The 25323-nt window shown below is 46.3% G+C and overlaps 1 protein-coding gene across 2 annotated transcripts in view; it reads left to right on the plus strand.

The window, feature by feature from the left end:
- Positions 1-1076: 1076 nt before the first annotated feature.
- The window catches only part of WSCD1 (WSC domain containing 1), a 513503-nt gene continuing 489256 nt past the window's right edge, over positions 1077-25323 (plus strand). Inside the window, exon 1 of one of the 2 annotated variants that reach the window (XM_077969209.1) lies at positions 1077-1588. The gene's annotated coding sequence lies outside the window, so the exon portion shown is untranslated. The remainder of the gene's footprint in view (positions 1589-25323) is intronic. The other variant, XM_077969208.1, reaches the window with a different exon arrangement.

Genomic DNA, 25323 nt, shown 5'->3' on the forward strand with positions numbered 1-25323 from the left:
ATGGAGTCTCACTCTGTCATCCAGGCTGGAGTGCAGTGGCGTGATCTTGGCTCACTGCAACCTCCGTCTCCCAGGTTCAAGCAATTCTCCTGCCTCAGCCTCCTGAGTAGCTGGGATTACAGGCATGTGCCACCACGCCCAGCTAATTTTTGTACTTTTAGTAGAGATGAGGTTTCACCATGATGGCCAGGCTGGTCTCAAACTCCTGACCTTGTGATCTGCCTGCCTTGACCTCCCAAAGTGCTGGGATTACAGGCATGAGCCACTGTGCCTAGCCAAGGGTGGACATTTCTGTAAAGGTCATTGAGGAGATAGGAGGGCAGGAAAGACAGCAATTCAACAAGCAGGACCCCGGGGCCCATTCCACAAGACAGGACCCTGTGGCCTCATTTATTTAGTGCTTCTGTGTGCCAGGTACGTGGGAATGCAGAGGTGAAAAAGACAGTGCCCGCTCTTTGGGTGCTCACACTGTCCTTGTGGAGACTGAGAATAAAGGAGATGACCACAATTCAGTGTGGTAGGTGCTCGGTGTATGGGCACACCAGTTGCTGTGGGGTTTAAAAGAGGAGCACCTAAGTTAAGCAAACTTGGCAGGTCAGGTAAAGCTTCCAGGAGGAAGAGATTTCTGCATGGAGTCTTAAAGGACAAACTGTAGTTATGCAGGAAGAGGAAGCAGAGGGGCTGGTGGAGGCATCACAGCATCTGGAGAGTGGTACCCAAAGGCCTGGAGTGAGGGATTGCTGGGTGTGTTCTGGGAGCTGGATGGGTGATGATGTGAGGAGGGGCTGGAGAGGCAAGTGGTGGTGGAGGTACCCTGGGAGGCCTGATGCTACTAGGAGCTTGGACTGGCCTCCTGTGAGTCGTGTGGAGCTGCCGAAACAACACGGTGGAGGAGTGATACACTGAGATTTATAGTTCAGAAAGATTACCCTGGCTGCAACGGGGAAATGTGAGCAGAGAGCGGTAAGATCAAGGCAGGAAGACCACACAGGTGGCTGTTGTGATGATTCATGTGACAACTGCTTCCTGCCAGCCCAGGCTATGCTGTGACTCCAGACAGGCCAGCTATAACCACCGGGCAGACAGACGGAGCCTGTCCCATCCCTGACCAAGATCTCTGGACCCTAATGGGGCTCACTCTGGCACAGAGAGAGGGACCTTGGGGAGCTGCTTTGGGAGCAGAAGTGGCAGAGAAGTCAGCTGGCCAGGCTCTGAGATGTGCCCCGTCTTCCGCAGTTGACTGCAGGGCCGATGCGGTTTGACTCCGTGGGGCCAGGGCTTTGCAGGTGGAGGCAGAGATTTAATGGCTGCTGCTGCTGCTGCTGAGTTGTGAGTGAGGATTTTTCGGGAATGTATGTGAAGGAGGCATCTCTATACAGCTAAATTCCTTTATTAACGTAATGAGTTTGGCTGCTTTCCTGGAAATGCAAGTGCCATTTGGCACCATCGCTGCTGCTTCAGAAAGGGTGTCATTAAACTAAGAATCTGTAGGAACGCACCATAGCGATAAACGAAGCTGCCTGGAGATTACACAGCATCACGCAGACTTCACAAGGACCTTCAGAAGGGAGAATGCTTCCACACTGAGGTCAGTAGCCAGTTAGGGGCTGGGAGTAGGGGGAGTGGAGACTCCAGAAATTATCTGGATAATCCAATCAATACAGGCAATGCTGCATAATATTGGGAGGGAGAATATTAGAATATTAAAGTCATTTTAAAATTGAAACAAACTTTAAAGGGGTCAAAACACCTCCTAGCCCTTCTCTGTCCCCCGTGTGCTGAGCATCCTCAAGTTCAGGTTTCTAAAGGCAGGACCCAAGTCTAAAGGCTTTGTTCTTTCCGTGTTGCAGCTTTGCATCCGATTGTCCAGGTGGTCCCCAGACCCACTGACAGGGAAACTCGAGGCAAATTATTTCTTCCAAACGCCCCACCAGATTTGGAACACCAAGGGCTGAGACTAGATCACTGGGTAAAGTGGGAACAGAAATCCCTCTTTCCATCCCTTTAGTTCCTTGGAATGCGAGGAGCCTTGAAGCTAGGGGGAGACTTGGGAAGTTATTGGGCTTTTGAATTTATAATATAATTGTGAAATCCTCTTTCTCTGAATTGAATTTGGACTTGAGAGTTCGTTATGAACGCTGTGTGACAAGAAAATTTTCCCAGATGACGTCAGCCAGCGGACTTTGTCTTTATTCACGTGATGCTAAGTTCCCAGAGGCCATGGCTGCAGAGAGGATGGGACCACGTAGCCACAAGTTCCTGTTCCTGATCACCCGCTGTGCGTCAGTCATTCTCTCTAATCCTCACAGCAAGCCTGTAATGGTGGCATTAGTCTTTTGCAGCTGAGAAGTGGGGGCTCACAGAGGTTAAGACATTCGTGAAAGCCCACCCAGCTGGTAGGTGGTGAAGGTGGGATTGCACTCAGACTGTCGTAGGCCCAAACTGGTGCCTTTCCCCACACACCTCTCCTTGCCAATGGGGAAGGTGTATATTGGGGATCTGCGGACGTCAGGTTTGAGCTTAGCCCGGCTCGGAGAAGTGTCTGTGGTCCCTCCACCCGCTCTTGGCTTCTATCCCAGGCAAGGATTCCACATGGTTGGGTGCTTTTATAAAATTTTTATTTTTCAATTACATACTCACTGTAACAAATCCAAACAACACAAAAGTGGATAAAGGAGGCGGAGAAGGACTGTCCTTCCCATTCCAGTTTGAGACCTTTTTCTTTGCTTCTGACATGTGGAGTTGAAGGAGGGGGGGTCGGGGCCAGATGGGCCAGTTCGATTCTGGGCTCCACTACTTGCTAACGCCACAACCCTGGAAAAATTACTTAACTTCTCAGTGCCTCAGTTTCTTCATCCACAAAATGGGATAACAGTATTTATCTCAAGGGGTTGCTGTAAGGGTAAAACATTTAAATAACTGGCAAAGAATAAGCATTTAATAAATCATTAGTGATTTTTATTAAACATGGCTTTTAAAATCCAAAATGAGTATTAACACTCTACAGATTGTGTGGTAACTTCCTTTTTCACTTTACAATATGTTATAGACTTCTTTCCAAGTCTGTACATATGGTACCTTTTAAATGGTTGTGTAGAATTTTATTTGTCGAGATACACTATAATTTATTCATTCAGATATGGATGCACATTTAAATTATTTCCACTTTATTTTTTTTTTTACCATTACAACCAATGTTAAACTTTGTGCCTCACCTGGTCCTACTGGTATTTCTGTAAGATAGAGTTCTGCAGCAAGATTGTAAGATTTTAGGGTATTTCTATTTTAAATTTGATTACATATTTTACAATTCAACAGCATAATAAGAAAACGTATTTCCTCAACCTGAAAGAACATTAGATTTACTCACCTTACAGCTGCTGGATTAAAGAAATATCCAAATAATTCACACAAGATGAAGATATTTATACAGACGGAAGGAAAGTTCTTACTTTACACCATAGATGTGCAGACATGATATAAAAGAAAACAAAAGGCCGGGTGCAGTGGCTCATGCCTGTAATCCCAGCACTTTGGGAGGCTGAGGCAGGCAGCTCACAAGGCCAGGGGTTTGAGACCAGCCTGGCCAGCATGGTTTGAAACCCCGTCTCTACTAAAAATACAAAAAAATGAGGCATGGTGGCATGCGCCTGTAATCCCAGCTACTCGGGAGGCTGAGGCAGGAGAACTGCTTGAACCCAGAGTTAGAGGCTGCAGTGAGCTGAGATCGTGCCACTGTACTCCAGCCTGGGTGACAGAGCAAGACTCCGTCTCCAAACAAAAACAAAAACCAAAAAACGAACCCCCCACTTCCACAAAAAAAAATGGCAAAAGACATAAAGTCCCTTCAGCACAATTCTGAACTAAAGATGAGTGTGTTTAGGGAGCACTCCCAACATTCCTTAATCCTTATGACATCTACTCATCATTACCCCCATTTCCGAGGTGAGAAAACTGAGGCATAGAGAGATTAAGTAGTTTGCCTGAGATCTTGCAGCTGGTGTGTGGCAGAACCTCCCTCATGTCAGGACCTGCTCTCCGTTCAGCCACACTACCTCCCTGTAGAGGTCCACACGTGCTTTGGATTGGAAGAAACTGATGAGGCCTCAAGGAAGTGGAAACTTCATTAGCCCCAGGTACAGAGCTGAGTGGTTCCATGCATCCTGAATGGCTTTAGATGATTTTCCCATCTGTGATGCAGAGGGGCTGAGCTGTAATAGGGAATCACTGGGGTGAACAGAGAGCATCTTGTCCCTCTCTGCCCATCGGGATGGAGAGACTGGGAGGCAGGCGGCAGGACGGTTCCTCTGCAGTTGGACTGCATTCACAATTCCCATATATTTATATAAATAGCCCCCAGCTCCTCTTGTGCTCATTTTCTGTGCGTGCCAGTCAGTGTAGTAAATCCTGAGCACTTCTGTTTTTTTTTTTTTAAACCCAACAAAATAGAATCAGTGCCTTTTGTGTTCAAAAGCTAAGTGTCTATAAATCAGCGCTCCTTGAATGAGAAGATGTATGTGGATTCATGAAGACAGGGCTTTGAATTATTTATCAAGAAGTGGTACTACTTGGAACCTCAGGCACACTCAGCTCCGCAACAAAACTGAGTGGCTTCTCAAGACGTCTTTGTGGACGTGATGGAGGATGACATGGATTTAAAGAATTAATTAGACATGGAGCTTCTTAGTGTCTGGTACCTGCCCACATTTCCAGTCCCCATATGCCCCAAGCTGCAGCCTCACCCAGGCACTCAGATTCCCGAAGCATCATGTTCGCACACACAGTTCCCTCTCCTTGGATGTTCCTTTCCTCTTAGCCACCCTGAAAACTCCTATGCATCTGTCAAGAGCTAGCCTAAATGTCCCCACCCTTTTTTTTTTTTCCAGAAATATTTCCTGCCTTCTCTTGTCAGGGTTACTAGCTGCCTTCTTTGTAAGTCTGTCTTACAAAGAATATACGAAATACTTCAAGAGCATAGTTGGTTATGTCTACCTATCTGTCACTAGAACAGTGTCAAGCACATAGTCAAAATTAGGGTTGTCGAATGAGGGGATCATTTGATGTCAGTGAGGAGACAATCCTTCTTGGTCAGCACCACGTGTCTGGCATGTGATGATAATTTAATTTCAAGTACAATGTGTCTAATACTTCTGTGAGTGGCTTGATCAAGATGCTAGGGAAGGTGCTTTACTGACTTTGCAGGTAATGCAAACCTGGAAGTGATAATAAACACACTGAGTGACTATTTGGTATTTTAAAAAACGTGGATACTTTGGCAGACTTGACTGAAATTAACAAGATGCCACTGAATATGGATAAAGTGGAGGTGTTACCAATATAAAGGTCTGTGAATCAATGGCAGTTGGTGGCTGGTGTGATAGAGAAGACTCACAGGTGACCAGGGTATTAAATAGTCCTCCACATATGCCACGGTCTTTCATACCCATTGGTGAGGGGAAGCTTAGGGGTTTGTCTGGAAAAAGGCAGTAACAGGCAGAGTTTGACTCACTGAATCCTCTGTGTTTGTAATAATGCCTGCCACTTAGTAGGTTCACAATACATATTTGTTGAATTATGAATGAATACTCTAGTCACTTTGCATTTACTTTCTGCTTGCAGTATCCTTTGCCTCCAAAAAAAAAATTTTTTTTGAGGCCCTCTGTTGCCCAGGTTGGAGTGCAATGGCACGATCTCAGCTCACTGCAACCTCCACCTCCTGGGTTCAAGTGATTCTCCTGCCTCAGCCTCCAGAGTACCTGGGACTACAGGTGCGCGCCACCGTGCCTGGCTAATTTTTGTAGTTTTAATAGAGATGGGGTTTCACTATGTTGGCCAGGCTGGTCTCAAAGTCCTGACTTCAGGTGATCCACCCGCCTTGACCTCCCGAAGTGCTGGGATTACAGGCGTGAGCCATCGCACCCGGCCGAAAATAGGTAAGTTTGATTTCTAAGCTTCAATCATCCTTCAAGAGCTTCAAGAGCTTCTGACTCTAGGTCTGTGCATTGGGTATGACATCACAGCTGTGTCTGAGACACTGGAGGTGGAAGAGGTTAGAGTTACGGCAGGGTCCCTGGCCTAGGGGCAGCGATATAGAGGAGAATGTTACTGGAGTTAAGGAGGCTGGAGAACTGTAAGACCAGAATGTCAGAGGGACATCATCTTGGATGCTGAGTTCATCAAGGATGGTATCAGGGGATACAGTGTAAAGCACATTTTAAAGATCACTTCAGACTGAAAACTACAGAATGGTCCAACCTCAAAAACACTTAAGCAAGAGAAGGATAACTTGTTGGCTTCAAGTATCCTAGGAAGGGTAGATTAGTCAAGTCATGGGGCAGTCAGGGAAGCAACTGGGTCTCAAGAACTGTTGCAACCAGGGATTTTAATGCCAACAGGTCAGTCGGTCTCTCTCTCTCTCTCTCTGTGTGTGTGTGTGTGTGTGTGTGTGTGTCTGTCTGTCCTTTTCTCTGTCCATATCTTGCTTCTTGGATGTTTGTTTCACTTGCCCTTTCCATTATGAATCGCTTTCTTCATGTGGCAGGACACAATACAGTTCTGAGGTTTACTTCCTATAGCTTTAATCACCAAAGAGAAAGATCTTCTAGGACACATATTTAAAAATTCCCAGGGAAGAGATCCATTATCTCAGAGGGAGTGAAGTGCTCATTCCTTGACTAGGGCCCTCAATTTGTCATCAGGTAGGTTGGGGGACGTGCTTGCAGAGTGAAGTTATTGTGAGAAGCGTATTCATTTAATAGACATTTATTCTTCATTTTATGATAGGAGACACAGCAATTGGGATGACTTTGGCTGCAAATAGGAGAAAACCTTACTCACACTGGTTTAATAAGGAAATTTATTGGCTCATATGATGTGAAGCCCATATGTAAAATGGTCTTAGTGTTAGCTTAATCCAAAGGCTCCAGTGTCCTTTTTTTCTGCAATTCCCTCATCTCTACTCTCTTTTTGCTTAGTCTTTGTCTTCAGACTGCTTCCTTTATGGAGGCAAAAAAGAGGTAGCAGTTTCTGGCTCCACATCCACACATAAAATCCAGAGGAAGAGAAATTGTCTGAAAGACTTTTCATAATAAATGAAGCTTTATTCTCAGAATCTACCAGCAAACCTCTTTATAGTTTCATTGGCTTGAATTGGATCCCATGCCCTTTCCTGAACAAGTTGGTGGCTGGTGGATTCCGTGTGCTGATTGGCTCAATTCTATTCATCTCAGAGCCTATGGCAAGGAGACTGGGATTATCCAGATTGGATTAGACTAATTAGAGGCCATCCAAAACACCTGAGTGCAGCATGGTAGGCATGGGTGTATCAGTTAGCTTTTTTTTTTTTTTTTTTTTTTTTTTTTGAGATGGACTCTTGCTCTGACACCCAGGCTGGAGTGCAGTGGCACGATCTCGGCTTACTGCAACCCCCGCCTCTTGGGTTCAAGTGATTCTCCTGCCTCAGCCTCCCAAGTAGCTGGGATTATAGGTGCCTGCCACCAAGTCTGGCTGATTTTTCTATTTTTAGTAGAGACAGGGTTTCACCATGTTGGCCAGGCTGGTCTCAAACTCCTAACCTCAGGTGACCCATCCACCTTGGCCTCCCAAAGTGCTAGGATTAAGGCGTGAGCCACCGTTCCCGACCTCAGTTAGTTTTTGTTGTGTAACAAACCACCTAAATTTTAGTCGATTAAACTATCATTTGTTTATTAAGTTCAGATTTTGTAGGTGAACAATTTGGGCTGTGTTTAGTAGGACAGTTCTTCTGTTGGACCTGGATCGCTTCTGCATTTTTGGTCAGCTCATGGGTCAGCTGGGGTTGTGGGGTTTATGACATCTTTGCTGAGATGGCTGGGATGACTGGAGCCTCTCTTCCTGTGATTGTCTGAGGGTTCCAAGAGCCACAAGACAGAATAAGCCCCAGGACACACACACTTTCCAAGTATCTTCTTGCCACACATTGCTATTGTCCCATTGGCTGAAGCAAGTCACACAGCAAGTACAGAATCAGGTAGGGGAAGATAACTCAAGGGGATGGATACAAGAAAGGGCTGGGTGCGGTGGCTCACACCTGTAATCCCAGCACTTGGGCAGCCGAGGTGGGCAGATCACTTGAGGCCAGGAGCTTGAGATAAGACTGGGCAATATAGCAAAAATCCCATCTCTAAAAATAAAAATAAAAAAATTAGCCGGGTGTGGTGGCAGACACCTGCAGTCCTAGCTACCAAGGAGGGCGAGGTGGGAGGATCACCTGAGCCTGGGAGGTCGAGGCTGCAGTGAGCTGTGATTGTGCCTGTGCACTCCAGTCTGGGTGACAGAGTGAGACCCTGTCTAAAAAAGAAAAAGAAAGAAAGAGTGAACAAAGTCGGAGCCATAAACACAATAATCTACCCCAGTGAGGAGAGCTGATGTTGGGAGAGAGCCACTGTTTCTACCCTAAGATGCAATGGAAAGAGTGGTTCTAGAGAAGATGCAGAAAGCAGGAGACTCAGATTCCAATACAACAGGAGCCACAGGGCAAACTGTATTGGAAGAAGTGTTTGGGCACAGTATATATCTGGAGAAGAGACGGGGGAGAGAGAGGTTTGCACTTAGGACTGAAAGTAAGGATGGAGGGAACAGTTCAACCTGGAAACACTGCCAGGCTCTGGACTAGGCATGCTGCCTGCTCCATGTCATTCGGTCCCTACAGTTGCAGGTGAGAAAATGGGCTCAGAGAGGTTAAGCAATGTGCCCAAGGTCAAGGTCACACAGTGAGACAGTGTGGATTTAAGCCCAACTGTCTGTGGATCTCAGGTGGGAAGGAGACAGGATTTGGCTGACGACGGCAGTGAAGGAGAGGGAGGGGAATGGGGTAAAGGAGTGCTGAAGTGCAGAGATCTGTAGCCCCAGCTCACCCCAATGTTGAGCAGAGTAAGCCTGGACCAAGACGCCTCTTTGCCAGCATGGAGTTCTGGACTGTGAGCTCCTGGGGCATGGGCCTCATTCCTGCTCTAGTCCTCCTGTCCCCAGCATCTAGCAGAGTTCTGAGATCAGCACTGAGGGGCACATCCCCTGTGCCTGGTGCTTTACTGCCACGGTCTCACTCAGCCCTCCTAACAGCACAGATGTGGCATGTGCTACTATTATCCCCACTCTACACACGACATAACCACGGCCTGGAGGACTAAGACATGTCTTCGTGTTTGCAGACTTAGTGAGTGGAGAAGCTAGGGCTTAAAGGTGGGGTCATGGAGCCCAAAGTTCATGCTCTGAAGTGCTGGCTAGGCTGCCTCAGGGAGGGAACAGTGCACCAAAGGGAAGGGTGGTGGGCGGCGGAGAGCCTGGACATGGAGTTCTTGACAGTGAGGGGTTTGATACGTCACCATTGAAAACATGTGAGGGCTTATTACTACTCCCCAGGATTGGACTAAGTGTTTTCTTTTCTTTTTTTTGAGACGGAGTTTTGCTCTCGTTGCCCAGACTGGAGTGTAATGGCGTGATCTCAGCTTACCGCAACCTCCACCTCCTGGGTTCAAGCAATTCTCCTGCCTCAGACTCCTGAATAGCTGGGATTACAGGCATGCACCACCATGCCCATCTAATTTTGTATTTTTAGTAAAGATGGGGTTTCACCATGTTGGTCAGGCTGGTCTCGAACTCCTGACTTCAGGTGATCTGTCTGCCTCAGTCTCCCGAAGAGATGGGATTATAGGTGTGAGCCACCGCACCTGGCCTGAACTAAGTGTTTTCTATATCTTATTTAATCCTCAAAAATTATGTGGGGGCTGGGCACTGTGGCTCAGCCCTGAAATCCTAGTACTTTGGGAGGCCAACATGGGAAGATCACTTAAGGCTAGGAGTTAGAGACCAGCCTGGGCAACGTGGGGATACCCCGTTTCTATAAAAGGTAGAGAAGATTAGCCAGGTATGGTGACATGTGTCTGTGATCCTGGCTACTCAGGAGGCTGAGGTTGAGGATTGCTTAAGCCTAGGAGTTTGAGGCTGCAGTGAACTATGATCATGCCACTGCATTACAGTCTGGGTGAAAGAACAAGACCCTGTCTCAAAAAAAACAAAAAAAGTACTTGGGGATACATATTATTTGTTTGCCCATTTGAGAGGTGAGAAAAATGGAGGATCAGTGAGGTGAGCTCATTTGCCAAAAACCACCAAGAAGAGGCAAGGCTGCAGGCAAATCTGGTCAGGGCTAACCTCAAAGCCCACGCTTAACCACTGCTCCGCCCATCACTTTGCCATCCAACACAGAGCGATTCAGCCCTGCACTATCTGGGCCATGCAGGGTGCAGGATTGCGGGGTGTAGGACGACGGGGTGCAGGACAGCGGGGTGCAGGATGGCAGGGTGCAGGATGAGGCTGCAAAGGCAGATGTTAGTGGGATGTGCTGCAAGCTCTGATGACTTAGAAGACCCCTGGGAGAGGAGGGTCAGACGTTTTTGTTGCTTCTTAGGATTGAATTTTTGGAACACTCTGGTGAGAGTTGAGATTTTGGCACAGAATGAGCACCCCAAAAATGATGGCTGTGCTGAACCAAATTGTGGCTCTTCCTGGAGTGTGACACTTCCAGTCAGAGGCCCTTCAGGTGTGCACAAGAGCAGCAACGCCCCAGACCTCCAAGGACTCAGGACCTAAAGCAGTGCGAGAAGCCCAGATGCAGCCTCCCTGCGGGAGGGGCACGGAGAGCTCCAGGCCTCCACATCTGGATGGAGAGCTCCCATCAGCTTGGACAAGCCAGATCAGGTCCCTCTGCACACGATGGCTTTCTCCTTTTCATGCCATTCTATAAACTCCCAGTGCTGTGGCCAACCAAACAGGCAGGGGTGGAGCAAGAACCATGTTCTCCCTTCGAATCAAACATTTCCCACAAACCTTTTTCTCCCCAAAGTCATTAATAACAATCTTCATGCCCACAGCATCTGCTAACGGTTATTATTACAGGGGTAGTAAAACATTTTCATACCCACACCGTTTTTCATCCTAGGTGGAGTTAATTGCAAACGACTCACAAGCAAACAGCATTTCCTCCAGCAATCCATTGCGAATGGAGCTCTGATTCCCCCCACCGAATCCTGCCGCCTTGCCCCAGCTCCCATGACCTTCCCTCATTTATCACCATTGATCTAAACAAGTCACACACACCAATAGAAAAGGCCCTGAAACTTTCCACTCAGTGGCTCCTTTCTGCTAAAAGCAGCCCTAAAAGCATGTGGACTTTCTTGAAAATTGAGTTCTAGTTTCTCATCAAATGGAAAAAGAAGTTTTCCTTAGCAGCGTCTCTCACTACCTATGTCCATGTGAGTTATGTGAAGTCATGATGTCTTGGAGGTGGCTGAGGGGCTTTCAGGTTCATTTGGTCGGTGACAGAATGCTGCCAGGTGAGAGCAGGGCTGCAGGGAGCAGAGCTTTCCAAATTGCTGCATTTTCTACAACTCTAAGGCAATAAAACTGGACTAGCTAACAATCGATGTTTATATAATTCTACTAAGTCCCAGAGACTCTTCTAAGTCCTGTATGTATATTTTACATATATTGAACATCTATATTAAGCAGCCTCCTCATAACCATTCTGAGGTAATTACTATTAGTATTTCCACTCTACAGGTGAGGAAACTGAGGCAGAGAGAGATAAGTGACAAGTGACTTGCCCAACATCATAGAGCTGGTAAGTGCTGGAGTCAAGATGCAAACCCAGGTTATCTCCGTCCAGTATGAGCTCTCATCTGCTCTGCTCTCTGGCCTTTTTGTAGGGTGTTAACCTCCTTCCTTTCCTATGTTGATAAAATCGTTTCAAAGACTCTACAGAAAGGATGTCCAGTGAAGCAGTGTGAATGAAGACCATGAGTTTCGTAGAGACGGCAGACAGAGGGCTGCGCCTTTCACAGGGCTTTCGACTCCTACCAAGCTACGATAAGAGCCCCCTCTCCCTCCACCCAGTGGAATCATTTCCCCCAGTTCCATGTCTATGAGACAGCAGAGGGAGAGGACATTGCTGGAGCGGGAAGACCTGCATTTGAGAACCAGTGGCCTCTCTCTCCAGCTATGTGGTGTGAAAGGAATACCAGCGCAGATTCTGGGCATGGCCTTTCACTAACTCGCTGTGTGCTCTTAGCCATGCTGTTTCTTTCTCTGGGCCTAAATTCCTGCATCTTCAGAAGGAGGAGGTCGAGCTGGATGACAGCCAACGTTACATCCTGCTCTAAGTGAGGCAATTCTAGTTCAGGATACAGAAATCATTCATTAAGTGAACCAACTTCAGATCATTTTAGTGGTGGCCACACGGTGCCCCTTCTGGAGATTAATTCTGAGTTCAAGTTCAGGCTCAGAGGAAAAGGTGGCTTGATCTATTTGTGAGTCTGCCACAGACTTTGGAAGGGGAAAAGTGAAAGTTACATCAGATATCTGACATTCTAGTTCCACTGTCCTCACTTTTTGTTTTTTTTTTTGTTTTTGATTCAGGGTCTGGCTCTGTCGCCAAGGCTGGAGTTCAGTGGCACAATCTCAGCTTACTGCAACCGGGCTCAAGCAATCCTCCCACCTCAGCCTCCCTAGTAGCTGGGACTACAGGTGCATGCCACCACGCCCGGCTGATTTTTGTATTTTTCGTAGAGACAAGGTCTTGATATGTTTCCCAGGCTGGTCTTGTACTCCTGGGCTCAAGAAATCCACCGGCCTCAGCCTCCCAAAATACTGGAATGACAGGTGTGAGCCACTGCACTCAGCCTCCTCACTTTTTACGTGAGGAAACCAAGGCCTAGAGAGGTTAAGTGACTTCTGTAAGCCTCACAGTGAGGTAATGGTGGAGTTGGGATTAGAAGCCAATTCTGCATATTTACTATGGAATGTCACTGTATGAGGAGTTGGCAGCATAGCTAACAATGGCCGACATTTGTTGAAAAATCACTAAATCCTCACTATGTGTGGTAGATTAAATTATTGTCTATCACTCGTTCCTTCCCCCTGAATCTCCAATCCACAGGCAAATGAGTGAGAAGTATGTGTTGTTGTCTGACACTGAGCTTTTGTGGCTGTCACGCAGCAATAGCTGACCGATACAGTAGTTCGTATCTGAAGTGGAATGCTTTCATAAGACCTGAAATACATGGCACTGGCTTTGAGACCGGGTGGCAGGTGGTGAGCCAAGTGTTGTAGGAGGCTAGTAAAATGGCACTCATGTAATGGCAAAACATTCGGCACAGCTGTCACTTGGAATAGCCTGGAAAGTAAAGAATGTGCCTGAAGCATTTGTCAAATTGGATGAAAAGATTCTGGGGCAGGATGTTGAAAGTATGTGCTGACTACTGCTAATTGCATTAAGCTCAAGGAGGACCTGGCCGGCTTGCAAGCAGAATTTCAAAGAACTGTAAAGAGGCCAGAAATTACACGGTGGGAAAACAAAACAGTGTCTTACCAAACCGGAGGTATGGCCACTACGATACAGCCTTGGGAGATGACATTTAGGGGTTTCATCTGTAGGATTTTTGTTGGTTGTTTTGCAGCCAAAGCTGACTGATGGATACTCTACCAGTCACTTTCCATGCACTATCTCATTTAATCCTTATAATAATCCCAGAATGTAGATGTGATTATTTCCATTTCACAGATGCTGAAACTGAGGTGTAGGGAGGTTCTGAAACAGGCCCAAGGTCACACAGCTATGTGAGGCAGAGCCAGAGTTAGAACTCAGCGGTGGCTCATACCTGCAATCCCAGCTCTGTGGCTCACGCCTGCAATCCCAGCTCGGTGGCTCACGCCTGCAATCCCAGCACTGTGGGAGGCTGAGGCGGGCAGATCACCTGAGGTCAGGAGTTTGAGACTAGCCTGGCCAACATGGTGAAACCCCATCTCTACTAAAAATACAAAAATTAGCCGGGTGTGGTGGCACCTGTGATCCCAGCTACTCAGGAGGCTGAGGCAGGAGAATCGCTTGAACCTGGGAGGGAAAGGTTACAGTGAGCCGAGATTGTACCATTGCAATCCAGCCTGGGCGACAGGGGGAGACTCCATCTCAAACCAAAAAACAAACAACAAACAAACAACAACAAAAAAAACCTCAGTGATGGATCTGACTCTAAAACCCATACTCTCACCAGCAAGCTTTTCTGCCTCTCAGCCTGCAAACGCTGCCGTTCTCTTTACTGTGAATGTGTGTGAGTGTGGTAGGCAGAATAATGGACCTCCAAATATGTCCCCATCCCAGTCCCTGGAAATGACAAAGAGGAATTAAGGTTGCAGGTGCAATTGAGATTGCTAATCATCTGACCTTCAGAAGGGGAGACTATGCTGGATGATCTGGGTGGGCCCAATGTAATCACAAGGGTCGTTATAAATAGAAGAGAGAGGATCAGAGAGATCTTTGAACTGCTACGCTGCCAGCCTTGAAGACAGAGGAAGGGGCCATGAGCCAAAAAATGCACACAGCCTTCAGAAGCTGGAAAAGGCAAGGTCATGAATTCTCCCCTAAAGCTTTCAGAAGGAACGCAGGCTTGCCGACACTGTGATTTTAGCCTCGTAGTCTCATTTTGGAGTTCTGACCTCCAGAACTCTAAGATGACAAATGTATGTTGTTTTAAGTCACAAAGTTTGTGGCAGCTGGTTATAAATAGCAACAGGAAACCAATACGAGTATTCCTAAATGTGTGCTGTATGTGTATGCACAACATGACTTTTTCTTTGGAGACGGAGTCTCGCTCTGTCACCCAGGCTGGAGTGCAGTGGCGCGATCTCAGCTCACTACAACTTCCGCCTCCTGGCTTCAAGTGATTCTCCTGCCTCAGCCTCTGGAGTAGCTGGGATCACAGGCACACATCACCATGCCTGGCTAACTTTTGTATTTTTAGTAGAGACGGGGTTTCACCACACTGGCCAGGCTAGTCTCGAACTCCTGACCTCAGGTGATCAGCCTGCCTTGGCCTTCCAAAGGGCTGGGATTACAGGTGTGAGCCACTGTACCCGGTCCAACATGACTTTCTAAGTGTGTATCTCTCCATAAAAGTCTACATGTGGCCGGGCGCGGTGGCTCAAGCCTGTAATCCCAGCACTTTGGGAGGCCGAGGCGGGTGGATCACGAGGTCAGGAGATCGAGACTATCCTGGCTAACATGGTGAAACCCCGTCTCTACTAAAAATACAAAAAACTAGCCGGGCGTGGTGGCGGGCGCCTGTAGTCTCAGCTACTTGGGAGGCTGAGGCGGGAGAATGGCGTGAACCCGGGAGGCGGAGCTTGCAGTGAGCCGAGATCACGCCACTGCACTCCAGCCTGGGAGACACAGCAAGACTCCTTCTCAAAAAAAAAAAAAAAAAAAAAAAAAAAAAAGTCTACATGTCTTGGGTGAGAGAAGCCCTTTTGGTAGCCAAATAGGGGTGAAGAAGTCAGCAGATTGCTGGGAGGGCTGCAAGCTTCATCTATTCCTTTATCAGCTGGCCACACCCCACAGAGCACTGTAATTGAATTCAGCAAGCATGATGTGCCTGAGACCCACAGGTATGTATCTATGTGAGTGAGTGGTACAGCCATCTGTGTTCAGGTATTCACACACGTGTGTCAACGTTCATACGTGCACCTGTGTGAGTGAACATGTCATCTTTGCTCATGCATGTGTGTAGACAGATGTGTCTATGTATGTGTATGACTATGTGTCTATGTATGTATATGACTATGCAGGCATGTGTGTACATAGGTGTGCATGCATAAGGCACATGAGAACACATATGTACACCTCTGTCTGTTATGTGTTGTGTGTACATGCGTGCACCCTGGATTCACTTGGGCATTTTGGGCCTGAGATCAGAACCCTTGAACCCATTTAACTTGCACCTTCCTGAGCCAGGCCCTGGGTAGAGATGTAGCACAGGAGCCCTTGACAGGAATCATTAATTTGCTCTTTTCTCCCTGGGGCTGGAGTAAAATGAAGCTTGTTTTCCATTTCTACACAATGAGAAGAAGTGTATCGATTTTTCCTCACTTCTGATTGTTCACATTAGGGGCTTGTTTCTAAATAATTGACACTAGGATCATTCGTTTTACGGCACAAACATATTTTACGGGTCACTTTTCCCTTTGAGACATAGTCCTGGGTGGACTTGAAACAAGTCCACTTTGTAGATTGGTGTTTCTCTGCATGGAGAACATCCCTCAAAGAGCAGGTTCAGCTGCTCTGGTGGCCCCCTTTCAATTGTGTATTTGTTCACCCATTAATTTGTCCAAAAAAATTGCACTGAGTGCCAGTGCTGTGCGGACAGAATCTAGGCAGTGGGTGTGGGCTGTGGTAGAGGAGTACTAGTGGTCCTTGCTTGCTGAAGCAACCAATTGGGCCTGAAGTGCTAGCCTCAGAAGAAACCTTTCACCTGTCCACTTTAGGAAGCAGCAAGGAAATTCATGGGCTCAAGGAAAAGCAGGAGGAAGAGGGAGGGACACAGTCAAAGCCCCCAGCTGTCAAGGTCCCCTCTCCTAACTTTGCTCATGTCACACTGACTTTTCAAAGGATGCTGCCCAATCGTCCACAACCCAATCATCCTCATGCTTGAAAAATAGCTTAACCCCCCTCAGGCTTCTCTGAGCCCCCAAACAGGAAGGACACCTCCCTCCTCAGTCCATCTCCCCCAGGGTCAGCATCTGAACCTCCTTCCTCACATTCTGATTTGGGTTTCAATATGAGTTCATTGGGATGTAATTTCTTTGAGGTCAGAGGCCACCCCTGCCTCACCGTCTCTCCAGCTTCCCCAGGAGGAGTTTCCAGTGCTGTTACTCATATACTCGGATTGCCCTCATTCCCTGGACTTGTGAAATCCCAAGAGAAGTAGCTGGGATAGAAAGCGGTGACCATCACTCCCAGCCCTGCTGACAGTTTTTCTGGACTTCTACTACTGATCCTCCACGCCCACCCTTGAGTTGAGGTGGTCTCTCTGAGGTCTTCTCAGTGTGACTCTAGGCTAATTTTCCTTTTTTGAAAGTGGTGCTGAGAACAGTAGTTTCTTTTCTTGTATGAGTGACCTCTTCATGGAGAGCTCAGGTTTCCAAGCTTCGGTGCCACATCCTGCAACCCAGTGAGGAGCAGAGGGAAAGGTCCAGGCTGAAAGGCTTACAGCTTCCCACTGCCCCTACAGGGTAGGCTCCATTCTGGCTGCCTGTGGGCCCGAGCAATTGGGCAGCCTTGTCTGCTTAGGGGAGGGTTGTTCCTGATTCTTGCAGGAGGCCTCAGCTGGTGCAACAGCAGTGGCAGGTTTTGGGGGGAATCTCATCTCTTCATATGGCCCCAGAGAGAGAGAGAGTCATGGGACTCTTACATAGGCTGAAGCCAGGAATACTGGTTGCCTCCCTAATATCCATTCTCTTCTTTGTTCTTCATGACAGAACCCCAATTCTATTTTATGTGGCAATGGGTCTAACTAAAGGACCAAGTGTTCCAGCTTCCCTTGCAGCTAGAGGTGACCAATAGGTTGGGAGCAGAGGTGGTTGGGTAGAGCTTGTGAGAAAGTGCTGTAACAAAGGGCAGGCAATGGTATGTGAATTCTGCCCCCTCTTTTCTCTCCTGTTTTTTTTTTAATTTTGATTTTAATTATTTCATTTCATTTCATTTCATTTGAGACAGAGTCTGGCTATGTCACCCAGGCTGGAGTGCAGTGGCACGAGCTCTGCTCACTGCAAGCTCTGTCTCCTGGGTTGAAGCGATTCTCCTGCTTCAGTCTCCCAGGTAGCTGGGACTACAGGTGCCCACGATCACGCCTGGCTAAGTTTTTGTATTTTTAGTAAAGATGGGTTTTCACCATGTTAGCCAGGATGGTCTTGATCTCCTGACCTTGTGATACACCTGTCTGAGCCTCCCAAAGTGTTGGGATTACAGCCATGAGCCACCACGCCTGGTCTTTTCTCTCCTGTTAGCTTTCTGCCTAGAATTCAGACATAATGACTGGAGCCCCAAAAGTCATCATGAAGTGACCTTGAGGATGAAAGCCATGTTCTAAGGATGATAGAACATAAAGGTGGAAGATCCTGGCTCCTATTTACTATGGAACATTTTCTTTTGTTTATCTCAGGGCTTCTTGTAAATAAGAGAGAAATAAATTATTGCCATTTTCTGTTACTAGTTTCTTAATGCAACTCCTGATACATAAGACTGTATAGTTATAGCTGTTACTGAGAATAGTGAGGTGTTCAGGAGCTGGGTGGCCCATGCACAAGTGATCTACCATACCAGTCTTTTAAAATTCTATTACTAAAACCCAAACATGCTCTTCCATTTCCAGAAGAATACTGGGTCTAAATTTAGACTGGTGCATCCTGATGCTGCACCAGCCTGCTCTTAATTTAAGGCATATAGGCATCTTGCTAATTTGGGGATAGTTATGTGACTAAAGGAGAAAGTGGCAGATGTAAGGGGAGCCCAGGTTCCAAAGGGGATTTTCCCAGAGACTCCTCCAATACAGATATCCAGAGTAAAGTAGCAAACAACACAGGCCGAAGGTTTCAGGCTTGGCCAAGCAGCCAGGTAGTGCAGCCCAGCAGAACTCATTCCACTTTGCAGAAGCTATGTGTGCATGTACGCAGGCTGACTGTCAGTACTGATTTGACTGGATGGGTTATTAAGGTCAATGTTTATTCTGACTGGTTACTGCCTATGCCTACACTAGTTAACTATTCTGAATATGACCCCTGCCTAGTACAAGGCTTTTAAAACCTGACAACCTCCTTGCTTGATGATGGACTGCTTCATCTCCAGGTCTACCCAAGGACTGTGAAATGCACTGGAGTTCAACCTGTATATTCAAACAATAAATAATTAATTCTACACATGTGCAACTCTCTGTAATATTGAAAGAAGAGGTCAATGAGTATGGGTATTAAAGGACAACAGAGGCCTTTCCTCTAAGTGGATCATCCTCAAACTGTTTTTGTTGTTTTCTTCAATTCTCTATCTGGTTGTCTTTTGATCAGTACAGACAGACCTTGATTGGGAATTAATCATATTCCAGCTGCACAGCCGCCTTTTTCTCTGTGTCAAAGATGACAAGTTCTTTACTTTCAAACATAGCCACCTATTAGATGGTGCTGTGTTCTTCAAGCAGTGTTCCGCCTTCTGAAACAGATTCCTGCTCAGCACATGCAAGTGGCAGCCCGTGGGCCTCTGTCAGCCTGCTCCCTCCCTTAGCAGTTAACCTGGTGGTGCTCAGCCTACCAGGGGCATGGGATGGCTCCCACTACTTGTGGTTCTAATTCATCTCACTGTCATGGTGCCTGGTTTCCTGGGGGCTCAGGACATTATTCCCTCCCTAAGCCCTTTGGGAAGGCTACTCAGGGGTCTAACCAAGAGTGAGTTCAGGCCCCCCCCATCACTGCCTATTCCCTAAAGTGGTTTTGGGTCCTCAGGCATCCTTTTACTAGTTCATCTCGGGTGGAAGTGGAAGTTCCCATCCTTTCTAATACTGAGCTGTGCTGCTCATCCCTTCTGCTCCACCCTGGTCTTACAGGTCCTATTCCCTTCACCCCACCCCAGAGGAGGAATGCAATTCAAGGTCATATGATAATGAGGAGACCTTTTCTTCAAGAGGTAGCAGAGATTGGAGACCTGTCTGTGTCCATGAGAGTTTAAAGATATTCCTGGAGGACTTCCTACTCAAGATGCTGCACTGAGCACATTATATCCCCTCCTTCCACTAAAATGACAGTAAAGGAATACAATAGTATAGTCCTCTAACAAGGAAGACAACGGGGAGGGGCAGTGGATGAGGCATTTTAACAGATTTCTGGAAGGGAAGAAGTATATGAAGAAATGCTGGTTGGAAAGCAGAGGGGAGAAACTCTCGGCTTGGAATACATGCAAAGGGGACAAGCTTAGTGCAGCCCAGAGAAGGCTGCAGACATAGAGATGACAGGTACTTTAGGCTGGCCTAGGACGAGAGAGTGAGGCTGAAAACAGGAGGAATAATTGAAGATGTGTACAAAAACAGTTGACCTTCACAACCCTCACTCTCTTTCCCAAAATGCAGACTAGATGACAGTCTGGAATTTACCCCCAGGACAAAACAGAATGATTATTTCTTAAGAAATTCCATAAATGTCTGGGAAGAATTTGGATAGTGAGTGTGAGCTGGGGTCTGAGAGTACGGTCCTCTGCCTTCTGGCATTTGAGGGGGGAAGGTCTGGTATAATTTTGACTTTCTGATCATTCATGTGGCTTGAAGCCCACCAGTGGCCAGCCCCGCCCTTGGATAGAGAGTTCCTGGTCAGAACAGTTCATTCATAAACATGAATGAATGGCCAACGATCCTCAAACACTTGAGGAGAATCTGAATTAATCAAGAGACAAAGTAAGGTAAATGGGACATTGGTTGCAGAAGAAACGGGATGATTAGGGAACAGAACTTCTAAAAAAAAAAAAAAAATCCTGTCTCCAAAGCATTAACCCTGTCCCTGAACATATCAGACTTTCTGAGTGGTCCTGTTGAAGGTTCTCACGCTTGGCTCAAAGCGGAAAATTTAAACATCTTGGTTTGGCATCTTCCTAAATCTATGCTGTAATGTCCCAAATGGTAGCCATTAGCCACTTGTGGCTATTTAAATGTAAATTTAAATTAATTAAAATGAAGCAACAAATTTAGTTCCTCGGTTGCATTAGCCACTCACGTGCTATTTCAAGTATTCAATAGCTGCATGTGGCTAGTTCCTACCATATTGGACAGAACGTTTACATCACCAAAGAAAATTCTATTGGACAGTGTTGATTTATAGCAATAGGTTACAGCCGAAACTTGCATTTTATCATCATTACATAGATTTATACACACACATACACACATCAATCACTTCCTCTTTTACAAATTATTTGTTTTCATATATTTTTAAATTGAAGCATAATTTATATACAGTAAAATGCACAAATCTTAAGCGTACAGGTCGATGAATTTTTAATATGTATTTAACAGCGTGACTACCACTCAAATCAATACATGGAATACTTCCATCACTTCAGGATACTCCCTCGTACTCCTTTCAGCCAATAGTTTGTCTCATGCTCTCCCATCTCCCCCAGGTAACCATGCTCTGAAATCTATCACCATAGATTAGTTTTGTCTGTCCTCGAATTCTTAAATGAGGTCATACGGTATGTACCTTTTGCATCTAGTTCTTTCCCTCAGCATAATGCTTTTGAGATTCATTCATGGTGTGCACACGCTGTGCATGTGGTGTTTGTACTATTTTGTTGCTGAGTCATGTTGCATTGTATAAATATACCACAATTTGTTTCTCTATTCACCTGCTGATGGACATTTGGGTTGTCTCTAGTTTTTGCCTATAATAAATAAATATGATATGAACATTTGTTTTTAAGTTGTGTGTGTGTGTGTGTGTGTGTGTGCGCGCGCGAGGAGCAGATTTACTGAAGGCTGAAAAATGGGTTGATGTCTTGGATGTTGCTTTTGGCAACACTTTATTTCCTAGGTTTCCATGCAAGATCATGGGCTTCGCAAAAGCAAGGCAGGGGAGGACTTTGGATCCCTGGAAGTCCTTGGGAATGAAAAGTGTGTCGCTCGACGCCAGGGACGGGGAAATAGAAAATAAAGGGTCTATTGTTTACTTGTCTCTTATGCCCTCTAGTTCGTAACTAGCCCTCCTTTGAGGGTCCCACACAATTGAGAAGACTACACGTTTGATTTCAGGTGTTGTCTGTTACAGTCCTCTCGCCGAACCTCACTGTAGGTAACAGGGAAGGGCTGCAGAAGCAGCATTTTTTTTCCCCCCGTGTGGGTGAACTCACCTGCCTTCCTGGCCCCTCCCCCCCCATGAGGCCGGCCATGATGGCAGCCATAGCGTAAGCTCCCAGACTCCAGGTGCATATTAGTCTGTTCTCACACTGCTATAAAGAACTGCCCGATACTGGGTAATTTATAAAGGAAAGAGGTTTAATTGACTCACAGTTTAGCATGGCTGAGGAGGCCTCAGGAAGCTGACAATCACCGCAGGAGGGGAAGCAAACGCGTCCTTCCGTTGACGGTAGCAGCGAGAAGGGCTGAGGAAGGGGGAAGCCCCTTATAAAATCATCAGATCTCGTGGGCACTCACTCACTATCGCGAGACATGTGACAGTACGCGGAAACCACCCCCCATGACTCAATTATATTCACCTGGTCCCGTCCTTGACATGTGGGTATTATTACAATTCAAGGTGAGGTTTAGGTGAGGACACAGAACCAAACATTTTCAAGGTAGTTCCCAGAGTCTTCCCAGACTCAGCTTCCTGCTGCTCAGCCTGGGGGCTCTGACGATGCCAGCCACCCCATGACCCCGACCTTCATCTGCACGGCCCCTGCCCTCGGTTAGGCCTTGTCCTTTTTCACCTGGCCGGTGCATCAGCCTTCTTGATGGTTCGGCAGGCAGGGTACGGTGATCTTTTAAGACACCAGTCTGACCCCGCCCCTTTCTTCATTAAAATATTTAAGTGCTCCCCACTGCCCGCAGAATAAATCTAAGCTCCTCCTCATGGCCTAGAAAGCCTCCTGTGTCCTGGCCTAAAGTCTCCTCATCAGGGTCCTTTCATCTGGTTTTCCCACGTCCACCCCTGACTCCAGCTAGTGCAGGGGGCTGTCATAGCTCTTTGCCTCAGGTCTGGGGCAAACAAAGAAGGCCCTTGCCACAGGTGTCAAAAATTTATAACTAAAATTTTAAATCAATATTTAAAAAGATCGAAATGAGCGCCAAGACCCCACAACTAACATAATATCAGAATTTCATGTAAAGACAGGCTCTTAGAGTGCTGTGCAGAGTGTTATTTGGAGGCTGAGGCAAAGGGAAAAGGTGCATCCTTACAAATGTGTTTTTATGTGTTTTTAAAAGGTTGGTTTAAGTATTGCAAAACAGAAAAGTAGACGTATCAACACTCACAACATTATTTTAAGTTTAAATATTTTATTTTTACCCAGACCAGAATTTATTATAATTTCACGTTCCTGGCTTTAGTAGAAGCAAGTGCATCAGTCCTATTTTCAAAATCTAGTTTTGGGAAAGGGCAGACTTTGAGTCTGGCTTCACTATGCGTTCACATGGTGCTGATGCAATCATGTCCTCTTTACCTGGGATACCACTTCTCCTGTCTAGGTGGTGTAGGGTGCTGGTGAAGAACAAGATCTTAAAACCGGACCAGGCAGGGCGCGGTGGCTCACACCTGTAATCCCAGCACTTGGGGGGTTGAGGTGGGTGGATCAGACGATATAGGAGGCTGGTATAGTTAGCTGTCCTGTAGAGTGTTTTGTTACAAATTTGGTATTGAATTTTTATTTTTGGGACAAATATTTTTTCTTATGCAAATGTCAACCACAAATATTGTACTGAGAGAAACTTGGTGTTCTGTGAAGTTTGAGTACTAAAAACAGAGGTGTTGAATGAGGGCATTTTCCCTGGGGAGAAGTTCTGCAGGGCATGCTATGTCTGGTTTTACATTTGCTCCTTGAGGCAGAGATTCATTCCCCCTTCTCATCCCAGGCCCAGTATAGATACCTGATGACTTTGTCTAGCCAGGAAATGAATGAAAGATTTAGAAGACTGCATGAGTTCTGGGTCTGTTGGCTCTCAAATCCATCCCCTAGCTTTCTGTGCCCTGCTCTGTATGGAAGGGGGCTGACTTCTGTAGGCAGCATTCCCAGCCTTCTGTCAGTAGCAGCCAGTGGGAGGCTCTGGTGGAAGATGGAGGTACTGGGAAGAAGGGAGAAACCAGGATATTTCTCCCTCCTTGTCTGCTTTGGGTGGAGTCTCCAGGAGCTGCTATACCTCCTTTATAGTTGCAGCTTCCTCTGGGTGACCCTGCGCCCCTCCTGGGCTTCCTTTCTCTGTCCCATGGCCTGGTGAGGGTAGTGGCTTCCTGCTGTCACTAACATTTTGTTGCTTCACTGTCCTGCTGGGCTTCTGAGCTTTTTCATCAATCGTATAACCAATTCATTGCATTCAAGTCCCTTTGCCTTAAACAATCTGGTGGTAGAAACCTGGTTTCTGGTTGGATTCTAATGAATGCAAGACTGAGTTGTGGATGTGGCTTCCCTGTCCCGGGACCTCACAGTTTCTGGAAATTCCCCACCTACATACCAGCTGCCTTGAGAAACTCCTTTAAACACAAATGATGGGGGATGCCATTCGCAGTTAAAAGAAGATACTGCTCCCTTTCTCAGGAATAAAAGTATAGATGAACACATTAAGGAGAGGGAGTAAGATGAGGGAGTAAGTTTTGGAGGAAGGAGCAATGATTGCAATAATAACAACTGTTAATTATTAGACCTCTGATATGTGCAGATGCCTTGCATACATTCTCATTAATCCTACAAAGAAGTCATATTGTTCTCATTTTGCAGTTGAGCAAATTGAGGCTAGTAAATGGCAGAGCTAAGGCTTGAACCTCTGATCTCACTCCCTCCAGAACCTACGACCATTCTGTGGCGCACACCAAGTGAGAAAACCTAGTAAAAATATAGTAATATTTTTATTAGTTATATATGCATTTATATACATATGCAAACATACAGTTAATATACTGAAACTATATATTAATAAGCTGCAAAGAATATTGTTAAACCAGGTCTCGCTACTCAGTATGGAAATGTCAAATCTTCAATGTCCAAATCACCTTGATGATGTCTATGATGCCAAACACCCAGACAAGGGTTGAAACATCAGCCAACATCACCAGCAGCCAGTGTGACGTCCCTGGACACACAGATATCACACCACTCTTACTTTAACAATGACATAAAACTGCACCTCCAGGGGGACCTACAGCAGCAAAATCCCAGGCTTGATTGTCCAGAAGACCGTATCTTCCTCACAGGTCACAGAGCAAACACTGTAAGAACCAAATCAATTACAGGAAGAAAGAGGAGGCATCAAAGGAGGAACAGGGTCCTTGCCGTGTGCACAGTATAAAAACCAGGTAGCAGAAGCCAAGGAAGTGAGGCTCATTTAACCCTTCCTTCAGGAAACTCAGCACGGAAGTCTACCCATAGGCTTTAACTTTTTTTTTTTTTTTTTAAAAAGGCTTTTTGACAAATGTACAGGGCAGAGGAAAGAATGCTTATCAAGAATGAGTTGGGGCCAAACAGAAGCCATAAGGAAGTTGCCATGGTCCTTTTAAAAAACTGTTTTTATGTGTTAGTTTTCAGAGTTTTATTTCTCCAGGATCCTCCTAGGGTTGTAACGATGACGTGCGCTTTGTGTATGAAGGTAGCTATTTCTTCAGCAGTGGTGAGTGGTTTACTCAATCCTTACTGTTTCTTTTCTGATAATTCTTGCCCTCAATAAACCCTCAGTGTGTTTATAGGTTAATCTTGGGCTGAGGAACAGCAAAGAAGCC

This window comes from Macaca mulatta, chromosome 16, assembly GCF_049350105.2.
Source record: "Macaca mulatta isolate MMU2019108-1 chromosome 16, T2T-MMU8v2.0, whole genome shotgun sequence".
Taxonomy (NCBI): domain Eukaryota; kingdom Metazoa; phylum Chordata; class Mammalia; order Primates; family Cercopithecidae; genus Macaca; species Macaca mulatta.